This window comes from Haliaeetus albicilla, chromosome 3, assembly GCF_947461875.1.
Source record: "Haliaeetus albicilla chromosome 3, bHalAlb1.1, whole genome shotgun sequence".
In the NCBI taxonomy this organism is placed as follows: Eukaryota; Metazoa; Chordata; class Aves; order Accipitriformes; family Accipitridae; genus Haliaeetus; species Haliaeetus albicilla.
This window is the reverse complement of record NC_091485.1, coordinates 604,322-620,930: the sequence shown is the minus strand read 5'-3', so window position 1 is coordinate 620,930 and position 16,609 is coordinate 604,322. Positions and strand designations below refer to the sequence as shown.

At 37.8% G+C, this 16,609-nt stretch overlaps 1 long non-coding RNA gene across 1 annotated transcript in view; it reads right to left on the bottom strand.

The window, feature by feature from the left end:
- Positions 1 to 16,609, bottom strand: part of LOC138684661 (uncharacterized) — a 49,044-nt gene that overhangs the window by 29,036 nt on the left and 3,399 nt on the right. The window contains exon 2 of the long non-coding RNA XR_011323889.1: positions 9,366 to 9,472. This is a non-coding gene — a long non-coding RNA (uncharacterized lncRNA). The remainder of the gene's footprint in view (positions 1 to 9,365; positions 9,473 to 16,609) is intronic.

Here is a 16,609-nt window from a genome sequence, read left to right as displayed (position 1 = left end):
GTTTTTAATTGCTGTTATACCTTAAAAAATGCACACTTCCCCTCAATCTTTCCCATTCATTTACATCTTATATATGCATTTAGAAAGTAATAGGAAAAATCAGATTTAGCTAAGATTAAAGAAACAAGATCTAGGCTAACAGCTTTTATCTAGTTCAGCTACCAGAATAGGAAATTCCGACCTACCACTTCAGACATTTGAGAAAATGTTTAGCACATTTTGATAAATTTGTTCAGGATTATGTCCCTTCACAATTCTGTCTTTCCAACTTTGTGCTGGGAATTTAGGCCCCAATTCCCGTGAAAGTGGTAATCCTGTACCACTCAGGAAAAAACCAAAATGTTACAGGGTCTTGTTTCAGCAACAGAAATACTCATTAGAGACAGCTCCTTGCTGGAAGCAGTTTAGCTTAAAGAGGAATGGCTTCAAGCATGTGCCAACATCTTTTCTTGTTGGAGTCTCCCATTTCACAATGATAGAATTTAACTTGAACTAGTGGCCAAAAGCTTTTAGGGGCTCATGCAAATTGAACCAAATCATTTACTGCTTGTCCATTACTAAATCACATCATTAAAAACTATTTTACTTACTCAAATCTAAATCAAATAAACAAGATAATACTATATTTTGCAGGAGGCATTTAAAGGTCTTTCAAATCCCAAGAAATAAAGCACCAACAGGATTAGCAGGTCTTTTGGTGTCTCAAAGTACAAACATATCAGCTTCAGTAATACAAAAGCATTTGGTAGAGGGGAAAAAAAAAAAAAAAAAAAGAATTAAAGTGTGGTATATCAAAGTACTTTATCACCCTGGGAGGTAGGAATGGAAATTGTTGAATGAAAACAGAAGAATAGCCCTTCCTGCATTCATTTTTGCAATGCCTGTGTCAGGGGTATTCATGTTATTCAAAAAAACCAGACCAAAATCATTTGATGTGACAGGTACATGAGCTTCTGCAGATCTGAAAAGATCTTTGCAGATTAAAGTATTTGGAGAAAATACAGATTAAAAGAAAGTGTGGAGCTTTCATTTATACATAGTATACACAGTAAAAAAAAAAAAAAATGCAATTACTTTGCTTACAATACACAGAGGTAATGCATAAAATTATGCAGTATTTCTGGCAAGATCAAGTTATTGAAAAATTAATTCCTCCAAAACAATAGTGTGATTAAGCACTTCTAAACAAGAAGATACAGACTTTTATTAGGGTCTTAATAATGCATGTCCATTAAAAATCTTCTCAGATTCCTAGACTGGTTCTCAACAAGGTTGGAAAATTATAGCTTAATGCAGTAAAGTGTGATAATACCCTCCACAGAACCAAATATGGATTTATATAACTCTGCATGACATAAGCAATGGGCCAAATGGATTTAACACAAGGGAGTCTGGTTGGGCTTTTGAAGGCATTATAATGACATTAATGCTTTCTGATTACTATTTTTCCAATATTGGCCAAAAAAAAAAAAAAAGGGTTGGTTCTACCACTAAAGACATCTCAGCCATAAGATAGATTCTGGCCACAAGGTAAAGTAATTCATATGCAATAACCTACAACATGAAAGCTTCCTAGTGATATAAGGACATATGTAAGCAATACCAATACACATATTTAGAAATGTAAAGGTTACAGAACAAACAACAAAAACAATCATGTTGATACTGTGCCATTTCTGGAGGGCATGCTCCTAGGAATAACCACCAGAGCAAAAAATGACACAGGAGATGACAGAACTATGAGAATTTCTTGTAACATGCAAGATTCATGACAACACCTGGAAAGTTAATGAGATTTTTCTACAGTCCTCAGCTGACCAAAATTATTGTAAGATGGACACAAGTCATCCAATTTAAGTATTTATAGATGTTCATAAATGGATGATAACATAGACTACTGTATTACACAGTATAATGTCATTGATTTTTACCCAGAAATACTGTAACTTGCTATCTTGCCTGGAAAAAAAGCTTCAACTGGAGCTACTTCAGCCTGTTCCCTTAGCTAAGTCTAATTACCATTGTTCCATACTGTCACAAGAACACATAAGAAACACTGCAAAACAAGGCGGCCAAAAATGCCAGTATCTGTTGAAAAAAATTTCTAATCTGGTCTCTCACTGACTATGCTTAGGCAGGAATTTTAGGGTTTCTTACATGTTTCATTAAAACCACGTGCAGGCTATTCTCTTTAACTTTGCTGGTTGTCAAGTAATGATTCTCCAGATTTCTTTGTGCAATTAATATATACTCCAGGTCTAAATTTGAAGGGTAGCTGTTCTTTTAAGGCACTCACACCTAATAATGTCCTGGCAATGATTTTCTCTTTCGACAGTAGATGCTGGCTTAAACTGCCCAAAGGCTAGAGGTTAGCAGTCCTTGAGAGATTAGAAATAAACAATGAATATGTATTAGTTCAGTGTATAAACATGAGAATTTTTGAGACAAGGGTGTGCTGTCTTGAGACAGGCACCCATTCATGCGCATCAATGAAATTAATTTGAAAATACCTCGACTCTGTGTGTTATTGGCTTGCATACCAGGTAAACGAATCCGCTTTTAGGACAACACACTGAATCACACAAATCTTCAATAGTTGGAATTTCTAATAATGTAAGACAGAAAATAAATCCGATGTATTTTTTCAAGGTGCTGAAAGGCATTAACTAATCAATTCTCTTATTTGATCTGGAAGAGAAAGCTTAACATATAAAACTAAGTTAGCACAGACGTTATTATACAAGGTGCATAAGTGATTATGTCATGACTAAGGCAGAGACTGACTTCTGCAAATTTATGCCTAATCCACCTTCTCTCTTAAGGTAAAACACTATTTCATGTAATGAATTCCAAAGGTTTTTGCTGATGAGTTGACTGTTTTCCAGGGAACTTCAAATTTTGCCATCCACTGATAATGCAGGGCAGAAGCATGGAAACATATACCAAGTTTGTATAGCTAATAAAATCAGAGAGTTGTGCAGTATGTAAATAAATATATGGAATCCATCAGCTGGAGACTGGCTGTCTCAGATTTGTCATTCCTTAAATTTCTTTCCTTTGAAAGCACATTTTAATTTTGAGAAGTACACGCTGTACTATTACTTGCATCTTCGGTAAACACCGTTCAGAATACTTTCAGCTCCCACCTTTATGTCCAGTACAGGCTGGTGTTCTTTTATTTTGTGTTAAAATCTTTAAGAGAAAAATTGTGTTCTTTGTGCCTACAGTCCTTCTTTCATGGAGAGGAATTTCTTTATCTCCCTATTAAGGAAATTCCTTCTAAAACTAGCAAAGATTTCATACTGATATAAATGTTAAACGTCCAGAGGAAGAAGGGCGAAGGGATTATTTATTTAGACAAACTCTGGCTATATCTGTTAGCTGTATGGTCTATATGTTGTAGCCTAACTCGAGCAGTTCTGAAGAACAGAGCAGCTGGTGCAGACATCCAGTTCATATGCATGTCAAAGGAATTTATTTTAGAGTAACTATAGTGTGGTGTCAAATTAGACTTGTCTTAATAGTTGGAGTGCATTAAGTGTGCATCTTCTGGTTTAGTCACCTCTTAAAGGAATACAGCACATGCAGTGGCAAAGCACAGCAAGCAGGGGCAGTTGGTAAATTGGCTAAAATGTTAATATAAACACATCCTGTAGCGTATAAGAACGAACTTTAAGAAAAAAATCCCACCAAAGCATCAGTATTAAAACATATAAACCAGATTATGATCTGCAGAGAGATAACAAGTACAGGATGGTCTTTACTCTCAGCATTTAACTAGGTATAGAAAATTACCGAAGTCAACATTTCATGGAAGTTTAAAACAAATGAGAGATATATTTTCTTCCCTTTTATTATGTCTGTCTTCCATGCTCCTTACTCAGGTCATTCTGGTAAATGTATAAGAAATTCGGTGGAGACCTCTCCATTTTACCACAAACCAAAATTACTAGGAAAGGTTTAATGATTCAGTGAAAACAATCTTACCATGGATTTCAAACGGGGTGTTCTGTAACAACTTTAAATCAAGATTAGTGTCTACAGAAAACAGGATAAAAGAAAAACAGGTCTAAAGATTACTTTAGAAGTAATGTGACTGAAGTGACGGTACAGATATTTTTATGTGGATCATTTAAAATATGCTGTTAAAAGGTTAAATTATGTATAACTCATAATATGCCAAAGGCTTCAGTTTCCTAAATAGGGCAGCTCTTTTCAGTGAACACAGGCAAATCTTGGGGCAGTAGATGTTCCTTTACAAGTTGCGTTATTTAAATCACAAAGTATCTAAAAAAAGTACCTCCCAAGGGTCTATTTTTCAAAACTAATTTTGGAAAATGTTCTGGTTTAAGGCACAGTTGCCTCTAGCGAAATGCTTGTTGACTGGAATACCTCAGCTAGAACTGCATAGTTAGTATACAGATTTTCAGCTGGCTGGATTATGTTTTGTAATTTCTCTACTTGCATTATTTGAATTCATGTATGCATAATGTGAAACAGTTCTAGTTCTTCTGTGATGTCCCTGCTTTCCAACACAGGCTTCAAAAAGCCAGGAGCAATTTTGCTCATCACATGCTGTCCTTCTGCTGTCAAGTGCAAAATCAACAGATGCAACAGTAACGGTTGGGGTTGGTGTTTGCAAAAAGAAATGTCTGCCCTGTTAGCACCACTGCTATACTCCCTAGTTGTGCCCTTCTGCACCTTTTCGTTAGAATCAGAACTTTCCCTTTTATTATGTATGTTTTAGGACAAGTGATCTTTCTTTTAAGAAAGGTACTTGATGTTGTCTAAAATACTGGCTTCTAGACACAAAAACTTTTAGGGTAAGAGTTATTCTTGGAATTAGAAGTATTTAAGGGTTGTCTTCATTCCAAAATTTGGGATGAAAACTTTTCCTTTGAAGACTTATGATCTATTTGTGTTCAGACTACACACCTGTTCTCTTTGCTTCTCTTGAGGTAGACTCCCACAGACACAACATCCCATAAGGTAGAGACTTCTTGAGTATTTGAAATAATACTATTTGACACTTTAGTCTGGTCTTTGAAAAAAGTACTCCTGAAATAAACTGCAATCCTTACTTCAGCATAACTTCTCTTGAAGTAGAATTAGGCACATTTGTAATCTACAAGACCATTTCCTAAATAACATATCCTAGAGAACATATAAATATATATTTATATGTGTATAAAAATATAGTCATCATAGTAATGGCAACTCTGCAGAAAGGTGATCTTTCTTTTCAGGAGTAGTTACCATTTAGAAGTCTGGCTAATAAAAGTATGCATACATTCATGTACAGATAGCTCAGCCTAGAGCAAATGCAGTATTTGCAAATAGCTAAAGTAGGTTTTATTTGATTGTTAGTAAATTAAATTGATTTTGTTTCTTCCCAAAGTTGAGCCTGTCTTTTGCCCATGACCATAAGTGGTGAGTGATCCCTCCCTGTCCTTGTCTCGACCCCTGAGCATTTCTTTATATTTTCTCCTCCTCATCCCACCTGCACCAGGGTGGGGAGCAGCGAGCAAGTGGCTTCATGGTGCTTTGTTACCAGCTGGGCTTAAACCACCACAATTGGTAACAATCTCCTGGACAGAGCTGGCAGTGCACATTTGCTTACTCAGGGCAGGTCTCCTGGCAAACATCTGAGGAAGAGACTAGGAAAGTGGCTTTATGTCCAGAGCAATGCTGTCAAGCTCTCAGCCTGTCAGGCCTGCAGCACTTTTAGCCTCCTGTGTTCAGTGTTGCTTGGTAGAGCCCTGAAGCAGCAATTTATAAATGGTGCCACGCCAGGATACTGTAAGAAAGAACATCTGCTTAAATTAAGCTGCAGCCATCATAGCAGCCAGGAACACCCTCCTTCACAGTTCACTCCATGACTTGGGATATATTTACAGAAACTTGTTAGACAAAGCAGTGGAAAGACTGCACCACTGACTGATATTTCCTCTACACTACCTGTTGGCACTTTGTAAATGGCACCATAAAGTAACAAGATGGATGTTACAGTAAAGAGGGAAGAGTTATAGGAATTAGGCTTAAAAATAATTAAACTCTGTAATTTCAGTGCTTTCCATGGAAGATTGCCTGTACAGCAAGATAAAGAATTGATCTCCAGACACATGCAGATTAACATCCGAGCAATGTTTTGTGGGATTTCTGCTCAAAATTCTGAATGTTAAATTGAAATAGAGCGTTCCGCAGGTACGGTTATAAAGGCAAGTGGCTTAACAAAGAGTAACAAGGCTGAATGGATGAACTGTTTTATTCTGTACCGCATGAATACACAGAGGACTTTCAAGAGTAGTCACACTGCAGGTGGCTTGTTTCAATTTAAAGTTAATTGCAGGTAATAAGATCCCAAAGAGCATGACTTTTTCCTCAAGCAGAACTACCCCAGAGTGTCATTGCTGATTGGAGGGGGGGAGGGGAAAACCTATAAAAATGAGTACAATTCAAGCATCCTTGAATTTGGCGGTACAATATTTGGAAGCAGTGTTTTCCCTTGCAGCTGACTGTCAAATAAACTTTACTCCAATGTTCAATGCAGTGGCTGCATGTCATTCATAACTCCAGGCATTGTAATAGAAAAGAACATGTTTTCACCCACAAGACTTTGGGAGATTTAAAAGAAAAGATTTTTAATAACCTGAAAATAGCTACTATTTCTAGACTTCATCTGCATAGACGTACAAGTTCACATTATATCCACCAAGCTGGAAGCATCTTGGTATACCACAATGAAAGCCGTTCAACTTTGTTAAGCAGGAACAGAAACCATATAGAAGTCAAACGTGCTCCTCTGAAGTTTGAAAGTCACCAAACTGTTACTGTCTGCCCACAAACAACTCTGTATTGCATTAAGTGTGTATGAGAAGCCTCTGAGCTGGCCGGAACTCTGTGGTGGATCTCTCTCAGCCTCTCTCGTTAGAAGTCCTCCAAAGAAAAGGCTTCTAAACTCAAAAGCCAAGTCTTATTAGCATATGACATGAGGGAAAAAAACCCCACAAACCCAGCAGGTCTAAAGACCATAAAAAGAAATAAAATTTATGACCATCTCTCTTGCACATTGGAAAAAGAGAGCTCCTTTCTCTCAGGTTTGTGTTTTGCCCATTCAGCAGCTGGGTTGGAGAAAAATCTGCCCTGGCCTCCAGTTCCCAGTACGCTTCTTCAGCACTGAGGCTGTCACTCTCCCTGCTACCACATTTTGTGGGTTACAGCTTTTCCTCTCCTGGGCTTAGTCAGCATGGGAGTTCACCTGACCTGTTCCCTGTCTTATTCAGAGGAGTATGACCAACAAACACACTATTGCTGTACACACAACCTCCCCAGGGAAGCTAACAGAGGTCCATCCTTTTCCCTAATCCACAACTTTGCCACCACACCACAAACTGTGAACTCCCAGCATTATGCCCACAATCTCACTGACCTCATGGCAGATGCAAAGGTCCAGAGAAAACCTGGGCCTCACAAGAAATGTGACTATCCCCCCCCCCTTTTAACTTTGAAATTTACTCTTTGAGGTAACTGGATAATCTACCAAATAAAGGCAGTTTAGGATGCGAATAAAAGCATATTATTTGTGTGACTGAACTACTTCTGTTTGAAAACTAAGTTTAGACAACAGAATTTTTCCAAGGTGAAATGTGTCATCTCCTGCAGCTTCCTAACTTTTCCTTCAGGCAAAATATTTCAGGCCTCAACTTCTGTAGCATGCAAAATCTTTTTACTTTATAAGCAGTGGTAGAAAAGCAGCCAAGAACAAAGCTGTCAGAAAACAAAAGCAGCAAAATTACTGTTCTCATCAACATGCTTATTAGTTAATACCTTTCTGAAAAAATTTGATCCCAGTGGCTACCATTGGTTCAACAAGCAAAGCACTGAAAAATATTGACTAGTTAATCCTTAGTCATAAGGAACATGTCTGTTCAGTTTCCCAGGATTTCACATAAAGTGTATTTCAGGCATCTAAATCCAAATACTTGCTTTAGGAACTGAAACATCAGGAATGTTAAATTTCTTTCTTATTAAATCAAGAACTGACTGGTTGTTTGCCAAGAGCAGAAATTTAACCTGAAAAGTATAGCTGAAGTTTGAAATAATATGATTTATTAGGCTGGAAATTAGAGTTTAAACCCAAGATTTATTAGTTTTGAGAGACATTAGAAGTTAAAGACATTAGAGAATTTAAAATTTTACTAGATATTGCAAGGAGCAAATCTGGTTACCTTATAAAATTATGCTTTTTATCTAAAAAGTTAAATATTATTTGGGAACCAGATTTTCTGTTTCTCACCCTCTAACAATATTTAAAACAATATGTATGCAACTTAAAGAACAGAAGGAGAATCTTAGCATACCTTAAAGTAGTGCCTGAACTGTAAACGTACCTATTTTCAGTTCCATGTACCTACATCATACTGTGTCAGTTAACAGTACTGATTACTAGTTGGCTGTGCCTGCAAAGCCCAAACTCATTATCTGCCCAAAGCTTCCTTTGAAATTTACGTTCAAATATTTTCTGTTCTACAGAGCAGTTTTATTTCAAAGAAATCTCCCTCCACACTTTTCTGTTACACACATCTCAGTTGCTTAGATTGAGCACATATTAAATCTGTCATTTTTCCAAAGGAAGTGGTAAAAAGGTGATTCACACATATAAGAGGCAAGCAGAGATGGAAATTTTTTTAATGCAGCTTCTAGAAGTTTCTTTGTCTGATGACTCCCTTGGTGGTTTTCATTATCGCCTTCATGAAACGTTAACCCCCTTTTCCAAGATGAAACAGAAAGTGATAAAAATTCTCTTACCTCAGAAGAATAAATCCAGTGCAAGGCCAGCTACTTTCCTAGTGACCAAATGCTACTTGCTTTAAATGGGAGCTTTGTATCACCATTTTATTGCACCTGCAACTTTAAACTATGCCTTTCAGGATAATAGTCGAGCCCCTAGCGCAGGGGTTGTTGTGACCCACACGTTTGCAGTCCTTCCAAGCCACCAGCTTTGTTCACACTAGACAAAGGAAAGCTTTTTCAAGCACAGGGTGCCCTTGATAAGCGCTTATGACCTTTTTAAAACAATTTTTGTATTCTGCTCATACAAAAGAAATAAGAATGTGGCCAATTCCATTAGTTATCAATGACTGCCATAATAGCTACAGGTTATAGTTCCATAATCTTTACTTTTAGAAGGATTTAGGTGAGGATTTTAACATACTTCCAGAAATTAGGATGTTCCACATTGAGAAAATTCAGTGTGAGGGTGAAATAAAAACAATCCCACCAACCTCCCCGTAGCATGAACCTTGTGCAACTGTGCAAGAATACGTGACACACATTAGTGACATGGAAATAGTGTCTGCACTTACCTTTCTTGTGCCCCGGTGATATGAGATGGGATCAGTTCTATTCACAAAGACAGGTCAGGTTAAGTTCTGGTTAACATTGCTCTTCTGCGGTCATTGGCACATGCTACCTAAACATGAAAAGAAAAGGATGATTTATTAGGTAAACATTATGGACTTGCTGATCACTAGCTAGTAACAAAGAGAAGGGAGCAGCAGTTATGTTCTTAACACACAGATCATACCTTTTGCACTTGTTTTGTTATAATCATGAAATGATTATGTTGGAAGGGATCTCTAGAGCTCATGTGGTCCAAGCCCACCACTCAGAGCAAGACCAGCTTAGACTTGGTTGCTGAGGTTTTGAATATATCTAAGTATACAGCAGACAAAAAAATGAATCTATGAACTCCACTTTTTTGGCATGTTCTTTATCCTTTGACCTTTGTTTTTGTCTAGACTCCCACTCTCCTCCTCAACCTTGGGGGTTTTTTTCTTTATGCCTTTTTACTGCAATCATAAATCAATTATGACACCACTTGTCCTAGCGTTCCTTCACAATCCCTCTTCCACATTACTTCCATCACTGAGGTTCATCTGTTTTGACTTTTTCTTTTCCTAATATGTAAACATTGTGGAGTTTTGCCACCTTTTATAAGAGAGGGTATATATGTTTTACCTGTATGAATCTTATTTGTAGGCACTTGCGCTATTGGAAGGTTTCCCTCTTTGCCTTGTCCTGGCTGTTATGCCATGTGTTTTGTTAAAAACTTTAGAGGGAGGAGGAGATTGTACATCTTCCTGAGCAATTACAGACTAACAGAGGCAGAGAAGCTGCAGCAGGAACAAAGACTGGGAGAGTCCTGAAACAGTTGCATGCACACCAAAAGCAAAACTTCACATCCTCTCTTATTTCCAACAAAGTGCTACCTCCAGATCTCTGTCAGGTGGACAATCCTTTCCTCTGACAAATTCTCTGGGCTTGTGTTTCCTTGCGTGTTTGTCCCTCCCCCCATACGTCCCATCTCTTTAACTCTCATAAACATTGTTCCACATTGTGAAAGATCTGTCCCTCCATGTCAAATCAGTTAGCACCACTTAAGCCTTGCTGTCGCTTTTATTCTCTATTCTGCTGGGGGAATGGATGTAGCCTTTGTTTTGCAGAGAAAAAGCAATGAATACTCCCCACATTTTCATTTTATGACTTGTTTATAAAAGATGAAGTTTCTGGAAAATACTTAGAGATCAATTATATTTTTTAGTCCAAATGCTGAAAGGGACAATTGTAATCTGTGACATCCCAGATTTTGACTCCAACTTTGGCAGGCTGGTTTCTGCTGTAAGGTAAGGTTGTAGCTGCAATAGTAGTCAGCCTTACACAAAGAGAAGCAGCATAAAGGAAAGTGAAGAAAGAAAAACTGGGTTCAAGGAATCTCAACTGGTCAGCAAGTCCATTCTAAGGCAGCAGCATTTCTGGCAGACTTTTGCATAAACTACCATTAGAGACCGTAAGCAACAGGAGCTCTGCAGCCTCCCAGGGGAATGGTTTCCTGTGCTTCACCGTCCACCTTTAGAGGAACCCACCCAGCCCAGTGCCTAACCTGCATTCCCCAACATGGCCAAAGCCCATTGCTTCTTGCCTGATCTGAAGTATACAAAAAGGAGGCTGATATTTACCTCTTTGCAGCAGCCTTTCTGTAGTTCATCCCTCTCTCAGTCATTTCCTTTTTGTGTAAAAAATGGCCCAGACTGAACAATGAGAGACGCTAAGTGATGCCAGGTAGAATTAAAAGATGACTTTGCTTTCCTTGGGCTCTACTCACATGCGACTTGCCCCCTCCCCTTCCCCACTGTTTTTCTTTTCCTGAACACATACTTGCATAAATATTCATGTTTATACATTTTATACTATTTTTATTTATAATAGTAATTTTCAAAGATGTTTATTACATTAATACCTGAAAGATGGTTTCAACTTTGTCTCTTAAAGAGAACGAAACTTGCGTGTTCTGCCTTACCATCATAAAAGAGAGGTTGTTTACAGCTAAGTGGCATAATCAGGTGTGGAAGTCAATACACTAAGATTCAGTCAAGCTCAATCTTTTTCTTCAGAAATATTGATCTACTACATTATTTAGATTTATTTGCTTGCGGTAAACTAAAAGAATCAAAGTATAAGAGGGAACTGAGTCAAGGCTGGCCCTTCTAACATTTGCAAAAAGCCTCTAGCATGAAAGAAATCCCTTTTTTCAGATTTTACAGCAAGAAAAATAAAAAACTACCACCAGGAGAATGTTGCATTACTGCTTTGAAAGTTGGAGGTTGCTTGGGATCACTCACACTCCTGAGGAACCTAAATCCCAGAGGCTGTTAAGTAGTAGTTTGTGAATCCTGTGAAGTCTGATACTTTCAACTTCAGAGAAGACTAGATACTTTCATTCTAAGAAATACAGTTCTGTGAATCCTTTTGGTACCTATATTTGCTGTTTTTTCCTTCTTTCCTCTGACTAGAAATAACACCTCAAAATCTGCTGTGGAGTTGCAGGTTGGGCTGCTTGAGGCACAAAGATCATGTACCCTATCTGGATTATGTGGCACTGTTTGTAGAGAAAATTGGAGCTAAGTACCTACTGAACCACAGTGTAATGATTTCAGGCAACCGTGGTTAGGCTAGCTCAACTTTAGGAGAAGAGCCCAAGAAGACACATCCACAAATAAGGCCATAATTTGTAAAGAAGGAGGGAAATACAGTTCAATTAATATAGGCATCAGAGGCTAACAATGCATTCTAATTAGCTCCGCCTCTTTGACAAAATATTGCAACGTGTCCGAATAGTATCGGGATGAAGGAACCTAGACCTGTTTTACTAGAAAATGGTTAGTTATTAGTATTATGACATGAGTGTATAAAAAAAAAAAGAAATAAAAAAAGCAAAGCCAGAATGAATATCCTGTATATGCTGTAGGTACAGTTAAGACTTACTGGGAGTTAGATTTTCAGTGGTAGCAGCGTTATTCTACACACTTTGTGGGAGGTAAAACACAACCCAAACCCAATAACTGTTTGTTTGGCTTCCAGGTTCAGATTACCAGCTTTCCAAAACTCATGGAATTGGATTAGTACAAAACTGAATTCTCATTAACATTTCTGTGAGCAATCAATCCCCAACTATATTTTCTCACTAAGCTAATCAGTTTTATTAGCTGCCACGTATTAGAGAGATATATGCCATAACTTGTTTAGTTGTAGAGTTTACAGAAAAAATAGAATTTTGTCAAGAAACTCGACTACTCTGAAACTAGCTTTCTTCATGGGAGCATACCAGTGGCAATCAGCTTAAGCTCACTTAAATAAGTAGGTTCTTCATCTTAGATTAGCCAATAACTTGCTGATGAGGCCATTTAAGTACATGGGATTGAGACTGGAGATCCTGATGGTGTCAGAGGTGAGGCCTACATGGAGCTATGTAAAATCCTGACTGATGTTTTAACACAATGCTATTAGCTGTGATCAGTAAGTTGTCTACCTACCACACACTACCTGTTATCCTACTCCTGATCATCACCTTTCTTTGGTGCTTCTCTCCCTGGCTCCTAGGAGAACTGCTGGAGGTACCATCAATTTAATTAATGGGAGACATTTAACTCATTGCCTATGCAGAGTACAATCACTTGGAGTAGGGACTACATATTCTGAGCTACACAGAAAGAACCTATCTTGCACAGGTTAAATTAGAACACACTTTGGACAGAAGATGCAATCATGAGACAGTGGAGGAGTCAAGGCATCACATTTGTTAAAGTTATCCCTGCAAAGAACTGAAATTTTTTTTGAACATCATCAGTTTTCACAGGTTCAGTGCAACCCCACCCTTCCCACTCTAGCCATAACTTTACACTGAAAGGACAAAGAAACAGGAATAACATTTTAAAAAAAGTTTTAAATAAAACTAAGAATTATTTGGTTCATTCTAAGATTTTACTGCTTTCCCTACTCCGTTTATTTCAACAAATTAACTGCTGCCTCTGCCTTAAATATCTGCACTCCCTTTTTGCTGTCATGTTCAAAGCTGGCAGGGAAATTTTCTGATGGTGGCAAAACCAAGATCAAGGAGACACATGTTTTCTTTATCCTCTATCATCTCTCCATATCTCTCTGCTTCACAAAGAGCCTATATTCCAGAGAACCCCGCAATGTTGCAAATGAACGCTTTTACACAGGCAATGCTACAGACTGCTAAGACACAAACTTGTGCTGTTTCCTCTCATTTTTTTCAGTGGCCAGAACAAGAGAGGTCTCAATCCTTCAGCAATCTTTGCATAGCAGGTCTGCATTCCCCACACCTCTGGTCCTATAGCTGCTAGGGTGCAAACTGCCATTAAAGGGGCAAGACAGAAAAATTGTTTAGGCATTGCTGGCAACCTTTGAAGGAGAACCCATCCTGTAAACAGTAACTCCGTAGCACCATGATATACATACTAGATGATACTGCTAATACATAACTTCTATGCATAGTTATATGCAAATATACACAGGCTGAAGCACAGTTACATCATTAATTCATTTTCCTTGCAGTTAAAAGGACAGTATTAATGTACAGTGGGCAGGACAGGAAAATAAAGAAGCAAGTTTGAAACTGGAGGAAGAACAAAAACATGGGAAGACAATAGATTGGTAGCAGAAAAAAGGCAGAAAAAGTGCTAAAAAGCAAGAACATGGGGGAGAAGGGTGAGGGAGGAAGTGAAAGCTATCAAGGAAAAAAGGATTAAATAGGATTTCCAGAGAATCACAAGGCTATCAAGGTGAAAATAAAAACCAAACAAACAAAAAAAATCAAGCCTTATCCATATGCGAAAGAGCAGCCAAAGCTTGATTCAAGGAGAGAGCTGATACAGAGAAAGTAAACAGTCCACAAGAAACCCCCAAACACCACTGAAGGTGGGCTGTGCTACCTATTAGGGATAGTAGTAGGCTGTCCCCTAATCCGCCATGTGTTTATTTCTCCAAAAGAGACATGTAACACCCCAGAAAATGTTTCTTCTGAGATGCAACACCCTGAATAACACAGAAACAAAAACATTCAAAAATGGTGTCACTGGAAAATGACGCTTTCCAGTTACCATGGGCAGGTGCCTACCTGAGACAGGGAAGGAACCTCAGTTTCAGCAAATATCCTGTCTTTCATGAGATAGACAAGAAAGTAGCAATTCCAGCTGGTTATTTTCCTGATATCCTAAAGATCTCCTCAGTGTCTTCAGCTATCAGTGATTTGTTACATAAAATAAGGTGTTAGAGAAGGCTAAGGACAACAGTTTACCTAGCAAGCAGGTGTTTGCTGTTGCTTTGATGCTTGCTTAGATCTAATGTAAGGAGGAGTTGCTCTTCTCCTCAGCTTCAAAGTATCTTACACTGTTTATTTTTAAATTGACCATAACCCACCTGTGGAAACAACAGCTTGTCAGTGCTCACAGATAGACTTATAAGGGTAATCCATTTGAAACAAATAAAATGACAATCTTAAGCTGTGTTTTCTGAATAAAAGCAGTAAAAAAAGTCATGTAAGTCTTACATACAGCAGTGACAAGCATTAATAAGCTCACATTGCAGAAAACAAGAAATAGATCGTGCTGAAGGTTTTTGCTGTGGTCAGAGATAATTATTTCCAACAGAAACAGTGAGAGACAGTCCAAGGTCTTGTGGTGAATGAAAAATTGATGCCAAACTATAAGTATAGATTTTAATGACTCTTGTTTTATTAGTGTTGTTAAGACCTACTGTCTAATCTGTCCCTAGAATAATTTTTCTGTGAGCTTTCTGGGAATTAGGCATGCACGAGCCCCTTTGACTTGAAATTGTGCGGCAAAATCTTGTGCAACTCTGAAAAATGTATGCAGCCCTGCTATACAGAGCAGAACACTTTCTATGCAGACTTTTTCACTCACTTTACATATTACTGAATAAATAAATTTCTAATAGCCTTCAGCATTTAAAGCTTTTTTCTGATATGTGCCAAAATTACTGTGTGCCTGAGAAAATCATGTGGGGTTCTTTCCGAGATCTGGTCAGCAAAGACAGTCCACCAACACTGCAAAACATATGCCTTTATGAAAAGCTGTATCTTCCCTTCAGAAGATACTGAGCCCGTCTCAATTTCATTCTTGCATCCAAAAATGCACTGAGTGCATTTTTGCACTCTAGCTGAGTGCATAAACTTCCATTTTAGCTGTAGTATTTTTTCAGGGATTTTAAGATTCCTTGTTGAAATACCCATGAACCTAAAATTAAATAAAAAGGTAATTTAAAAACCATCCTAGAATTGCTTGCAGGCCAGGTATCTCAGTGCTCAGGTATCTCTTAAGTTAGAGCAGCCCAGTAAACCCAATCAGAGGGCAGAGCTATGGCCAAGGGCAGGAGTCAGACTCTCACTGCACAAGTGCTCTGTGACACCTGCACATTGGACAGCCTAATTTAGGACTGTGGGTTTTCTACACAGTTAACAAAGAGAACTGTGTATCTCTAGTGGTCTTCAGTTAGCATAAAGACATTGCAGTCAACATATCCTGAGCAACACTATACAAATTTAAGTTATGAAAATCACTTGAGAAAATATTTTTATATGGATATTCTAGTTAATACAGCCAAAAAACCTGCTGACAAGCTGTTTTCATTATGAAATAATGGGAAAAAAAATCCTACTTTCTCTCATTTTTTAAAGTGCCCTCATCTTCCATTAACAAAATGATCCTTCTACTCTCTTCCACTGAAAACATTAGGAAAAAAGATAGTGAAGAAATAGTAGTATGTTACATTCACTTTTTATTTTTTGCCTCTGTAGAAGTGGAAAATCTGGGTGGGTTTTGAGTGAAAGGCAATGTTTAACTTCTTGTTCCTAAACCTCTTCTCAGTCTCTTATCCTACAGGAAAAAGAATATTCCGAGTACTCAGAAGAAAAAAAAGAAAATAAAAGAAAAAAAGAATACCAGTATTTTCAGAACTCTGTACCAAATATTAGACTCCTACATTCATGATTACTTATTTTCATAAAAACTGTTGGATTTTCTCTTGAGCTGGTCACTTGCATCTTATGAAGATGAAACTGTTGTTTTGAAACTGAGGTACAAGCATATTTATTAATTCTAGGTTCTTATTAATCTACCACTCACCTTGTTTTTTATTCAAGTAGCTCTGATAAACAGGAGCAAGACTTTGTCAACAAATGTGCTTAACAGCGCTTATAGCTAAAAAAAGGTAATGATTTCACTAAATA